The sequence below is a fragment of the Vulpes lagopus genome, chromosome 2 (assembly GCF_018345385.1).
Source record: "Vulpes lagopus strain Blue_001 chromosome 2, ASM1834538v1, whole genome shotgun sequence".
In the NCBI taxonomy this organism is placed as follows: domain Eukaryota; kingdom Metazoa; phylum Chordata; class Mammalia; order Carnivora; family Canidae; genus Vulpes; species Vulpes lagopus.
Genome location: NC_054825.1, coordinates 19059395 through 19073750, shown reverse-complemented (window position 1 = coordinate 19073750; position 14356 = coordinate 19059395). Strand labels below are relative to the sequence as shown.

General features: G+C 43.6%; 1 long non-coding RNA gene across 1 annotated transcript; it reads left to right on the top strand.

The window, feature by feature from the left end:
• The first annotated feature begins 230 nt into the window (after positions 1 to 230).
• LOC121481221 lies at positions 231 to 14250 on the top strand. The gene is made up of 3 exons (XR_005985235.1): positions 231 to 466; positions 753 to 874; positions 14112 to 14250. It is a non-coding gene; the product is annotated as an uncharacterized LOC121481221 (long non-coding RNA).
• Positions 14251 to 14356: the final 106 nt, after the last annotated feature.

Below are 14356 nucleotides of genomic sequence, written 5' to 3'. Positions count from 1 at the left end.
AGGCCCTTGCCTTATTGCATAATTGATGTCATTTTGCCAGCATTGAATTCTGTGCCGTGGTCAGTTGTCTCTTCCAAATGATATGTTTTTCAGGATGCAATGAGATTTTAGGTATTTAAATTTGTTCCCTCTGTGCATAGGGCTGGACAAGCACAACTGTTTCCCATTAACGCAGGCGCTCTGAGCCCTCCCTCCCCTCTGTGGTCTGGGCTGCAGAAGAAACACAGGCATGCCCTTTCCAGTGGTTTGCTTGTGGTTGGCAAAGAGCTAACGCCACAGCCTTGGAAAAGAAAGGGCCTACCACCACTCCAACTCCACTCTGTGATTCTGGGTGTTTGGGCAATAACGAAGCTCCTGACCCCCTTCTCAGGAGCTGTCAGGCTCAGTCCACGTGGCCTCCTTCAAGAAGGAAAGGGCAGGAAGAAAAGGAGTGAAAATGTCTCAGAAACCTCAAAATTTTGAATATGTAAGATTTAGGGGGTTGAATGAGAATATCCTACTTTCTATCATCTTCAAGTGCAGGAGTTCATCAGCTACAGCCTGAAGCCAACCCCTACCCACTCCCTGTTTTTGTACTGCCCCATGATTGAGCTTTAAGGAAAAAAAAATTATGTGAAAATTATATGAAATCCAACTTTTATTTTCAAAGAAGTATATACATAATATCTCATTACATATCAGCATTAACAGATGAATATTTGCAATAGATTTTGATAGATAAGACACTGACTTTGGAAAAAAATTTTTTTAAGTTTATTTATTTCAGCAATCTACACCCAGTGTGGGGCTTGAACTCACGACTGCAAGATAGAGCTGCTTGTTCTACTGATTGAGCCAGCCAGGTACCCCAGAAGACACTGACTTTGAAGCCCAGGTAAGTGAAATGTTATTCCTCAAAAAAATTTTATTCTTCTCATTAGGAGACCTGTATTATTAAAAAAAAATACATACTCTGTTATAATTTTTTGTTATGAATTAACAAAAATCTCATAGGAATTTGTTTTCTCTTGCTTTTTGAGTACCTATAGAATAGGCTCAATTTTGTTTCGTGCCCACAACGCCTAAACTATTTACTCTCTGACCTGCTCAAGTGAATTATCTCCTTCGTTAGAATGACTTCAGCTGTCCTTTGTGGCAGGGGAGAAGGAAGTTTAAATAGATTCATCCAGTATCCATTTGGTCAACAAGTTCTAATGGGAACTAGGCCCTGAGTATACAATTGGCAGACAAAGCTGCACAGTCCCTGTCCTCAGGATGCTTAGAGTCTAGACTCAGGTCACTGGAAATCCACCAGCCTTCATGTGCACGTCTGTAAGGATGATGAGTCAGTGACCCCTGACCTTTTATTTTTTTTTTTAAATATTTTTATTTATTTATTTGAGAGTGAGTGCATGAGCTGAGGGAGAGGCAGAGAGGGAGAACCAGGCTTCCCTGCTGAGCCAGGAGCCTGGTTCAGGACTCGATCCCAGGACTCTGGGATCACGACTCAACTATCTGAGCCACTCAGGTGCCGGACTCCTGATAGTTTTAATGTGTCAGCTTGTCAATAGGTCACCTTGGCCGGGGGACAGCTGCCCAGAAGTTCTCTGTTGTGAAGTTCTGGAAGGGTGTATAAGGAAGGCAGGATCAGGTGAGCACCACGAGACCAGCAAGGGAGAAGCCAAGTCAGGAAACTCAACCAGGATAGGGTTGCTCTGTCATATTGGTTCAGGCAAGAGGCCAGAAAGCCAACCAAAAGCAGCACTGACATGACAAACAAGGAGGCGAACAGTGTCGATAAAAAAGCTGCCTGTGCTAAGGGCTCCCTTACACTGTCTCCCGATGGTGGCTCAGACGGGATCTCAGCCTCTACAGCCTCCTGAGCACAGCAAAGGCACAGGGATTATTCTCTCAGGAGGAGGCTCCTTCCTTTAGATCTGGAATTTCTCTTTTCTTATGGCTGTGGCCTTCAGAGGAGTTCACAGGGGAAAGAGAAGTGTCCCAGGTTGCTGAAATCGTGCCACCCTTGTTCTAAGGCACCACCAGCTGATGGTCTGGTCCACCCTCTGTGTCCAGGTTGACAGGCAGTAGAACCTGGTAGAGACTGTGTAACCTTCACTCAAAGAGAAAATCATCTCAGAAAGATTGTCCTGGTGCCTCAGTGGCCACCCCTCAGAACATTTCATGGAATTCTGAGGCTCCAGGAAGAGGGGCAAAGGTCAAAAGCAGAGTACCTCCCCAGGACCTCCCTGCAGCTTCAGCCTGAGATGGCTTCAGGTGTAGTCACAGACTTAATCCCACCTGCTCAGGACCTAAGGAGCCCCAGGAGAGCCTTGCAAGCTGGTCTTGCTAATCTGGAAAGAACATGGGCTTTGGGGCCATGTCCAACTCCTCTGGAGTCCCAGTTCTGCCACCTGGTAGCAGCTCTGTCACGTGAACTTGGCAAGTGACAACTTCTCTGTGCTGAAGTAAACATACACATAAAGCAAGGATAATAATTGCACCTATTTAAAAATATATAGGGACACCGGGTGGCTCAGTGGGTTGAGCATCTGACTCTTGGTTTCAGCTCAAGTCAGGATCTGAGCGTTGTGGGATTGAACTCTGCATCAAGCTCTGTGCTCAGAGAGGAGTCTGCTTGAGGTTCTCTCTCTCCCGCTGCCCCTTCCTCCCCTCACTCTCCCAAATCAATAAATAAAATCTTACCAAAAAATAGAAATGTGTAAAAGAGGAGAGTAAAAGTTCTCCTCTTCACCAGTCAAATCCCTCTTCTCAGACATGCATTATTAATATTTTGTTTCAAATACATCTAGACTTTTCCCTAGGTTTATATTGACACAGCTATGTATGTATATGCATGCATATTTTTACAAACCAAATATTACTATACATACTGGTCCCGTAACTTGATTTAATTCTATTCAACAATCTACCATATACAGCATTTCAAGTGTACACATATAAAATATGACTCCTTATACCAAATGCATAGTGTTCCTTTTATGGATATGTGGTGATTAACACAATCTACTGATGGATATTAGGTCAGTTCAGATCTTTTTAAAAATATTTATTTTAGAGAGAGTATGGGGATGGGAGGGCAGAGGGAGAGAGAGACTCTTATGCAGACTCTACCCTGAGCACAGAGCCCAACGCAGGGCTCCAGATCACAACCCTGAGATCATAACCTGAGCTGAAAACCAAGAGTAGGTTGCTTACCCGACTGCACCATCCAGGCACCCCAGTTCAGATGTTTTTCTATTACAAAATGTGCCGTAATAGACATGCATGTTTATGAATCTATGTTATCTGTAGAAGAGTGTCCTGAAAGTGGACTTGCTGGTCAAAAAGTACACACATGGAAAGTGCATACAAGATTCTAACAAATCACCTTCCTCCCAAAGTTATGCCATTTAGCCTTGGACTTGGAACATAGGTTAGCACATGCTTCCACATAACCTCATCAGCGCCATTTTCCATTAATTTTTTAGTTTTTACATTTCCCTGACAACAGTAAAGTTGAACATCTTTTTATGTTTATTGGCCATCTGCCTTTCTTCTGTGAATTCTTTGTTTATGTTCCTTGTCTATTTTTCTATTTGGACGTTGGAGCTGTTCGTACTTGTAGGCACTCTTTGTACATTAAGCATCTGTTGGCAGAAAGAGAAGACACTGTTGTTTTGAAGCCCTGTTAAATGTCTTGAATATTTTACCCAGGTCTACTACTTGATTTTAAACTTTAATGCTGTTTTTCATCATGTAGGAGTTTTAAATGTTTCAGTATTCAAATGTGTATTTTTTTCTTGCTGGTTTCTGGGTTTCCTGTCTTGCTCAAGAAGTTGTCCTGCCCTGATGTTACATAATTAGTCTCCTCTGTTTTCTTATCATCTTTTTAAGGCTTCATTTATTTATATTCATATTGTTAATATTTCAGGAACTTCTATTTGGAGTAGATGAGGAATGTATGTTCCCAGTGTAGATGATGTGTCTCTGAGGTTTTTCTTCCTCATTTACTCTGAATGTGTTAAGGATCCATATTTTATTTTATTTTTTTGAGTAAAAAAGACCCGTGTGCTGTGTGATTAATGTATTCATTTACATGAACAATTCCACAACTTGCTAATATTGGTTGTCAATACAAATGTTAATATTGGTTATTTCTTTTTTAAAGATTTTATTTATTTATTCATAGAGAGAGAGAGAGGGAGAGAGAGAAAGAGAGAGAGAGGCAGAGACACAGGCAGAGGGACAAGCAGGCTCCATGCAGGGAGCCTGACGTGGGACTTGATCCTGGATCTCAGGGATCATGCCCTGGACTGAAGCTGGTGCTAAACCGCTGAGCCACCCGGGCTGCCCAATATTGGTTATTTCTATGTGATAGAATTGAAGATGCTTTTGATTTTTCTATCTTCTCATCTGTATTTTCTTGGGTTGTTATATATATATATATATATATACACACACACACAATTTTTTAAAGTAGGCTCCACACCCAGTGTGGGGGTTCAAGTCATGGTCCTGAGGTCAAGGGTCACATGCTCTACTGACTGAGCCAGCCAGGCACCCTTCATCTGTATTTTTTTGTTCTTCTATATAAACAACTGTTATTTATGCACTGAAATATATTTAAAGAAAAAGCATCAGGAGGAGTGCTGATTACCCGGGACCTCATTTTGACCTAACTCTTGAAAAGCACCAGTCTGTAAGCTTCTTGAGGGCAGTCCCATCCTTCTTGGGTGCCCCTTTCTCCCACATACCTAGCACAGGGCCTGACCAGCAGCAGAAGCTCAATTGGTTAAATTTCTTTACCAGCTCACAGTGTTCACGTGGACCTAAGATAACAGCTTGGCTCATTGGAAAGGATGCTTTCTCTGGTCAGAAATTTTATTTCCTGGTTCCCCCTCTCCTTCCTCCCATAGTGGGTATGCCACACATACTGGAAAAGTTCACACTCTAAGCATGAGTAAAGACAAAACAAATTTACATTCCATGCTAACTCATCCACAAACATGTTTGTTAGACTCATTCTTAAATAGTCTTCAAGAACAACTGAGACCAAGGGATTAATCCTCACTATCCCAACTGGTAATTTGGATAGGGTTTCATACCTTTTTGGTACCCTCTCCATATCATTTGATTTGATCCTGGGGCCAAACATTGATGTGCAGAGAACAGGAATGACTGTGCCCTCCAGAGCACTCCTGGATTAATGTACATCTTTACTAATGTTTGAATGTTCAGAATACCAAAGAGTGTTCTTTTTTTTTTTTAAAGATTTTATTTTTTTATTCATGAGAGACAAACAGAGAGAGAGAGAGAGAGAGAGAGAGGCAGAGACATAGGTAGAAGGAGAAGCAGGCTCCATGCAGGGAGCCTGATGTGGGACTTGATCCCAGGACTCCAGGATCATGCCCTGGGCTGAAGGCAGACGCTTAACCCTGAGCCACCCAGGTGTCCCAAGAGTGTTCTTTTTAAGCATCAAAACTTTATGTATTTAAAATATTTGGAAGGAAATTTTTCTAAAATAATAGCCTATAAAGCCCTGCTTGTAAATAACAATTATCACACTAGGCTCTAGGCATGAGGGCCTTTGGAGCTATTGACACATGTAAAAGTGTTTACCATAGTACTAAATGGCTTGTGTTGCTTTTAAAGATCTTGTTTCTGCCCTACAATTTTTCTTTCTCCTTCCTCGCTCTCTTGATTGCCTTCTATGTTTTGTCAGTCATCAGTATGTCTATCTCTAGCGGACCAACCCCTGCTAATCAATTGTTTGTCATCTGTGGTAGGCCAGGAAGCCAGAAAACCAAACATATTTTCATTATATGTAAACTTCAGAAAACACAGGCTCTAGGAGGAGCTCTAAAGGGCTTTTCCCTGAGTAAAGAATATAAGGTAGACTGACAGTTGGAGCAATTTCTTTTGATTACTCAGAAGTGTTTTGGGATTTTCTTCCTGGTTTGCACATCGATAAGAGCCTTAGTTGCATTTTACAGAGGAGGAAACAGATGCTGATGAGACAAGGTGACTTGGTCAAGGTCACATGGTAGCTGAGTGGCAGAAGCAGCGCAGAAACCTGGGTCTTCCTCATCTCCGTGGCCCTGTCGGGTTCAGCTGTGGGCATGCTTTTTTTTTTTGATGGGCCAAGTGGCAGGAGCTTGGCTGGGGCAGAACTCACCATTGCCTCTTCTATGTTTTTAAACACAGTGGGCCTAAAGTACGGGCCGCACTGCAGACGCTTGCCTCTCCAGGAGGTTCAACCAAACCCACAACCCATCTGGATCCCTTGCCTCTCCAGAAGGCTCAACCAAATGCACAACCCCCCTGGGTCCCTTCTGCTAATAGAGAGCTTGGTAAACTGTTGTGTTTACAATCAGGAGGCCTAGTTTATTGCTGTTCATTCCTGGAGAGGATTGTTCAGGCTTATCTTCTCTGGATATTGATGTACTAAGGGCTGCTTAGTTCTGACCTAAATTGAAATTTTCTGCAAAACACCTAGTCCTGAGTACATATGCACATATGTGTGCACACACACACACACACACACACACACCTCAGGGAAATTAAGCCAACTTCAACTCACTGACACATCCTTTCCTCAACAGGCCGACTTCTTCCCAGAAGCCTGTGAGCTGGGCCAAGACAAACTGGCAGGGCAGCAAAGGTCCCAGGGCACTCGGTTTGCCAAGCCAGGACAATTTCCCTGAGCTGGGTGCCTGCCTCTGGCCCCATATGCCTCAATCTCACATCTTTAACGCAAGGAGATGGTTGGCTGAGCAGGCCCAGAGGAGAGAGATGGTGGGCATTGGGTCACAGTACAAATAATAGAGGACACCTTTTGACCACTGCATGTTTCAAGTCCTAAACTATTTCGTTCAGAGAACAAAGCCCTTTTAAAATGGTGGAACCTGAGTCCTTCCCTTTTAGAAATGCCACGGTCTGGCTGCTTTGGGTGGTGGAGGTCGAAAAAAAGGCTCCAGCCCCCATGGCTCTGATCTGTCCACTGCTGTGGTCAGAAGCCTTTAAATGGCTCCCAACAGCCTGGCACTACAAAGTTCAAACTATCATTCAAGACCCCTTATGGAATGGCCACAGCTTTACCTCCCTCCCACCCCAGAATCACCCTCTTTCTGCTCTCAACCTTCATGGTTTTATCTATACCCCTCCTAATACACTTATCACTTCCAACTGCATATGATACTTATTTTTATAGGTCTTATCATCCCTACTGGTCTAGTCTGTGAGCTCCTTAAGGGCAGGGCCTATGCTTATCTTTGTACCCTGAGTCTTAAAACAGTACAGGATGTCATGGGGTGTTCAATAAAATTTGTTAAATTGAACCAGGAACTCTCCCACAGGGCTGAGGAGCTGCCAGCAGAAGCTACTTTCCTAAAGTCACACAAGCAGAAGGTGGTAGAGCTGGGATTTAAACCTGGGAATGCCTGAATCCAACCAATTTTCTGTTGTGAAGCCCCTCTACCCACAGCTCCTGAAAATTCTGGTTTCTCAGAAAAGGGCTCTGGTTGGCCAAGACCACTGAGGCAGGCAGCACTTGGCTCCAGGCCAGCCTCAGCTCCATGGCTGAAGAAGCTATTTATGAACTCTGCCTGTCTTAGGCCTGGCAGCCCAGCTACCCCAGCTGGGTCTTTTCACAGAAGACCTGTCAGGCAGGTACTAGAACTTCACACAGAGCTGTTGTCTACAGGACACAGTGTTTTCCAGTGAGAAGTTTGTGTTGGCCATGCTGGTGGGGGCAAGGGAAGTAGAGGCCTCCGGCCTTCTGCCTGCAGGGCACAGCTCCAAATGGGCAGAACCTGTGGCTCCCAAGAGGGAAGAGGTCAGAAGGGAGAAGAGGGAGCTTGGGCCAAAAGGAAGCCCAAGTAGAAACCCGGCAGGGGAATAGCCTGGGCGGTATTCAGGACAGTGGATTGGGACTCCTCAAGAGTAAATCGGGTTTTATGTTGCCAGGCTGCAGTGGGCAGTGGAAGCAGCTCAGGCTAATAGGTCACTTAAGTCCAAATCCTGCCCCTTACTTCTTGTGAGGTCTTAGGCAATTTTTGATCTTTTTGAGCCTAAATTTCCTTATCTTTTGTGTAGAGAATAATAGGAGTATCTTGCAGGGTGTGATGAGGCTCAGACCCCAGGGAGTATGCCAGGCACAGTAGTCACTCAATAAATGGTGGAGTCTTCATGAAATTTTGTAAACTTTCCCCCAGTTCCTAGATTTATGAACTAATAAAAGGACAGAGCTGCAGAGAACACCCGGGTAATGGTGTCAAGTGACTGTTGACTGAGGAAAGGAAACAAAATCACCATGAATAGACCCACATTTAGAGGAACTCTGCCCCAGAAACAGTTAGGGGGAAAGGCAATCTGTTTCCAATTAGGGAACAGCCAAAGGAAGAACTGTGAAATACAGAGTTGTTGATTCATAAATGCCTTAAACTTAGCATCTATGTGTTTGTGGTGTGTATGTGTTGTGTGCGTGGTATGTGTAGTATGTGTTGTATAGTGTGTATATGTGTGTGGTGTGTGTTGTACTATACTGTGTGCAGTATATTGTGTGTATGTGGTGTGTGTGCATGTGGTGTGTGCATGTGTGTGGTCTATGTGTGTAGTGTATTGTTTGTGGTGTGTATAGTATGTGTATGTGTGTGTGAGGCGTGTGCATATGTGTGTGGCATGTGTATGTGTGTGTGGTACACATGTATGTGTTGTGCGTGCTGTGTGTATGTGCTGTATGGTATGGGTATGTGTTGTGTGGTGTATGTGTGGGTGTTTGGGTGTAGTATATTGTGTGTAGTGGGTGTGTTATCTCTTACAGTAAGATTTCACCTTCTTCCTGGAGGCCTTGTCTTTCACCTGCAACGATGCTAAATAGGGAGGGAAGGAAAAGACATTTGTTACATGAATGCTCGATCCTTTAGCATGTGCTTTTTGCTTCCGTGTCCCAAAGGCTCCCAGACAAGGAAAATGGGGCTCTGGAGACTCACTTGTCTAAGCTCACTCACTGGTTGGTGGCAGAGGCTAACCCTAGACCCAACCCACCTGACAGTACTAGTAGGTGCTGTTGACCTGACTCCTGGAAGAAGCAGCCTCCAACACCGATAGAGCCAGGGTTTTGTTCAGGCCTGATCTTCAGGCAAGCTTTCTTGTGGTGTGTCACCTCAATACCTGTGCTCTGCGCCGCTCCACAGCCTGCCACTTCCTGCACAGCACTTCATCACTCTGGTTTTATTTTTGTCAGCTCTTCCTCTGAACCAGTCCTCACCTCGCTGAAGCAGGCTCAGTGAGAACACAAACAGCATGGGGGGGGGGGGGGGTTGGGCCTGGCTCCTGTGCTGAAGCAGAGACTTCCATCCCGCCTCAGCCCGTCAGTCAGGCCGGCGTGTTCCTGAGACAGCTGGAGTATTACTCTGCATGTTTTGCCTGGGATCCAGAGTGCCTGGGTCCCCGGAGAGTTCCGCCTTCCTGCCATTCCTGGAGGCCCCTACAAATTGCCACGGTTTCCCTCTTTGGCCCGTGCTCAGGGAAGTCAGGCTTCAGCTGCAGGCACCGAAGGCCGCCTGCTGTAGTTTATTCTGAGCGGCTCCCTGCAGACTCAGTGCAGGACAGGCAGGCATCTGCTGGCCTAAACCAGGAACTGAAACTCCTGCTGACAGCCTCAGACGTGCTTTGGTGCAGAAAATCAAAATGGTATTAGTATCTTCATTCTTTCACCAAAGAATTTATTGTCAAGCACCTACTAAGTACCTGATGCAGGGGCAGGGGTTTTGGCTTCTGCAGCCTACCTTTCAGCAGGGGAGCCTCTATAAAAACAAAGAGCTGAGCCTGGGAGACCAGCACGAGACCAGACAAGCATATCCCAGGAGTGATATCTCATGGCCCCACTTGGATATGAGGGCATGCAGATTGTCACAGTGGTGGTTGGGGAAAGTCCTGCCATGGGACAAGTTCCAACTTATCTCTGGCTTTGTTGCCGGCAGCTCTGGGCCTCTGCTTTTTTTATGACATCTTCCCTGTGTTATGCCTGCAAATTTTTTATAGAGCTTTCATGCCTGGGATGCAGGAAGCATATGTAGCCTTAATACTTCCCCACCGATTGTGCAAGAGCTCAAGACCTTCACAGGTAGTACTTAACGTGCTCTCAGGCCTCTAGGATTCCCTGGGAAAGCTCACTGTCAGGGCTGTTATTGACTCAAACACCTTTGGAAGTGAGGGAGAGTCAGCACCCCCTTTCTCTGAGAGAGGGGGTTCTCCCAGACGATAATAATGACTGTGGGAAAAAGCTTGGTCCTTTGAAAAGAGGCATTTGCTCTTAAGGTCATGTGGTCATGCTTGGTAAAATCTTGCTGACTTCAGAGAGGCTGGGTAATTTCAAACACACACACACACACACACACACACACACACACACACAAAACCCAACCCTATCACCAGAACTATTGGGGCACTGGTAAAGATGTAAAAGGTTATAATGAAAAATTCTCAGGGAGAGGTTGTTGCCCAATGAAGTACAGCTTTTAAAACATACCTGAAGAGGAAGAGGAGTAGAAAGAAGTTTTCAACCAGCAAGGAGTCCCGAGAGCATCCAAGAGAAGCTGAGCAATTGCACAAACTCAAGTCAACTGCCTTCCTCAAAATAAAGAAGTATGGCCATTCTTTTTTTTTTTTTTTAAAGATTTTATTTATTTATTCATGAGAGACACACACACACACACAGAGGCAGAGACACAGGCAGAGAGAGAAGCAGGCTCCATGCAGGAAGCCAGGTGTGGGACTTGTTCCCGGGTCCCTGGGATCACACCTGAGCCTGAAGGCCAGGCTAAACCGCTGGGCCACTGGGGCTGCCCAAGTATGGCCATTCTTATCTACATATAGTGTAGAGGATTCTCAGAGGCCCAGAATATTTTCATATTTCCTTTATGTGAAGCTGCAAGTTTGATGGACTCAATTTCTCTTTCTGGCGCTGAAAATTCTTTAAGATAAATCATATCCGTATAATTTGTTGCAAAATGTAAATTATTGACACTGAACTAACTGTGTACTGTTTGGACAAGGCCCCTCAAATTTCCTGACAATTTTTTTTGTTTGGGCATGTTTTTTTGAGTTCTTATGAGGAAGGGAGAGTAAACAAACCACTGTGTGTCTGCATATAATTTGGAGATTGGTCCATCTAGATTAGCAATCTGCTCTTGATTATTCTCTGCTATATATAATGGTTACAGCTCAATCATTTTTCATAATATACTGAAGGTTTGCATTGCTTTTTGGTAATAAATAATCAAGACTACAAGAATTTCTTTTAAATGGAAAAAGAAATTTTGTAAGAAGGCAATATTAGCCTGATCATCATGTAAGCATTCTGGATGAAGGATTCTATAATTACTTCTTCTCTTAGATTATTAATTCACGAGGGGGATGGGAATAGGGCGGTAAGGGCAGGAAGAAGGTTTTCCTTCAAAAAACATCAGTTGTGCTTTTTCAGATAGTGTAACTTGCTTAAATTCCTTATGTGACATTAACAAGTTAAAAAGCTGTCTTAATACTAAGAAAAAAAACCAGTCCCATCAAACACACATGCCCATCAGTTAGCTGCCTTTGTGTTGAATAAAGTCAACGATTGGCTCGGCTTTGCAGTGCCGATTCCATTCTGTTCTAGCTCGTAGACATTTACCTAATCTCTCCAAAGGATTCTTTTCTTTAAAAAAAAACTCAAATATGGTTGACACATAATGTTATATTGGTTTCAGGTGTACAACATAGTGATTCAACAGTTCTCTACCTATGCTATGCTCACCAGCCAGTGTAGCTACTGTCTGTTACCATGTAACGCTACTATAATACCATTGATTATATTCCTTGTGCTGTGTCTTTCAGCCCTGTGACTTATTCATGCCCTAACTGGAAGTCTGTACCTCCCACTTTAAAAGTATTCTTAAGAGACAATGTCTTATTAGGGTAACAGGTACTGTTCAGTTTCCCGAATAAAAATATGTGTAATCATAGAAAAAGGCTATAAGCAGGGTCTTAGGCCAGCAGCCAACCCAGAGATATATTGGCTAGATCACAGCCCAGAAAGAATCTGGGAGGTCTTTTATGTTCTATGCTTTCAAAGCAGTCAGAAGACCTATGAGCACACAATCTAGTGGCAGAACCAAGATCAGAGTCCAAGCTTCTTGCCTTCTACTTCAAGTCCCATTTTATTATATAAGGATTTTCTGGTGTATATCTCATAAGATGAAAATCAATATTATGTAAAAAAGAGTGCCATAGTCCAGTAAGTCCAGTAAACATTGGGTTAAAGGGAATTAAATGGATTTACTTATGACAGATTTCTCAGAGCCTTTAAAATACCCTATTTTTTATTGTGATCCTCCAAGAGGAGAGATGATAAGGAGTTTTCCCCAGCTTAGTTCATCCTAGAATTCTTTGGTGATAAAATCCCTGCCAAGCATATTTTGAGAGACACTACATACTGCTTTGTCTTTTAAATAAGTTGGAGGTTTTTTAAAAAGATAAATTAATGGCTATTGGACTTTAGTTCAGGAAATGTTGGGAGATTCAGCTTATATTTCTGGCCCATTGAGGTTGACATTATGGAAGGTAGCTGCCATACCTAACTGGAATGACTATTGGGATGTCCCAAGATGATGACATTCTATCTCTTTTTAGCACCACTGCTATTCTAAAAACCACTCTTGTTTTGCTTTGTTTCCCTGTTGCCATTGCTTTGAAGGCGTTTTGATTCTGCTTCTGGTTTGATATACAGAGGAAAGTCTGGTGGTATTTCTTTTTTTTTTTTTTTAATAAATATTTTGTTTATCATGAGAGACACAGAGAGAGATCGAGAGAGAGAGAGAGACAGAGAGACAGAGAGAAAAAGCAGGCTCCATGCGGGGGCCTGACATGAGATCCATCCCTGAGACCCGGGATCACGCCTGCGGACCGAAGGTGGCACTAAACCGCTGGGCCACCAGGGCTGCCCCTCTGCTGGTATTTCTTGGTGGAATACCCACTCTGTAGAAGGGCCCAAACATATAACATGATGTGTTCCAGAAGTTCTTGATCTTTTCTGGGACATGACCCTTTTAGGGGTTTATTTAAAAACGTTATAGACCCCCTGAGCTTAAAATACATAGTCACAATAAAATTTGCATAAAATTTTAGGATGGTCTTGCACTCTTTGAAGCTCATCAACAGATCACTGGCCTAGATACATTGCCCTTAAAGAAAACTTTCTAAAAACAAAATGCACACAAATACATACACACAACACAAGAAATGGTGGTGGTAAGACTTTAAGTTGTCCTTCAGGAGTTATTTTTTTCTTTCCCTTGAATTCTTGGTTCTTGGTGCCTTGTCTACTATTTCCTGTTTTAACCCTGGCTTTGTCAATCATGCTGAAGGACTGCAATCCTGTTGCTTTAAATGCAGGGTTTGGGGATTTCCTGGAGCTGTTTTAAAATGTCACTCCTTAAAAAAATAAAATAAAATAAAATGTCACTCCTTGTTTTTCCTTCTGAAAGCTGCCCTTTTAGAAAAGAGACAGAGAAAGAGAGACAGAGAGGGAGGAAAGTGTGGAGGCTAAAGGGCAAGATACATGCAGAGAACAGCCATAAGGAAAAAGGAAGGCGGCTGCATATAATAGGAAGAGGTACTATTGCTATCTATCATTTGCCTGGAGCCAGACCTCTGCTCCTCTCTGGGCTTCAGTTTTTATATTCTTATTCAAGCAAGTTGGCTTCACTAGACCATCTCCTGGGAATTTCTTCTGCAGTCTCTAACCTTCCATGAAGATAACCTCATTTTTATTATAAACATTTAATAGTACAAAACAATATCTCCCTCGGCTTGCCCTTGACCTCTTCTTGTTTTCCACTACTTTTATTTCACTTTGTCCAAAATAGAGGTTTGATTACTTCCCTTCATTAACTTCCTTTTCTATGTGTGTCTCTGTCTACCCAGCACTGGCCTCTTGAACCACCCTCCACCCGTCTCCAGCCGTCTCTGGTTGTGTTTCCCTGTGGTTTAGGCTCTCTTAATCGCAACCTATGATCATTCATCCCTCTTTTTTTCCAGTATGACGAGTTTCTCATTTCCACTTGAGGTCCCCTGTGCTCTTTTGGCAGATGAGCATGAACTAGTGCAGCACAGACAGGAGGAAGGCATAATGGCATCTTCTTCGAGCTCAGCACTCACTGGAGAGAAGAGGATGAATTCTGACAGTGTGCAATCTAGCTGAAGATCCCGGGTTCCAGAAGAGTACAAATAAAGCCCCTGGAGATACAACTGAGAAGTGTTTCTCTACGCTGACTCAACACAATTAATTCAAGGCAGGGTGTGACAGTTGTAGGAAGCACTTGGAAAAGTATCT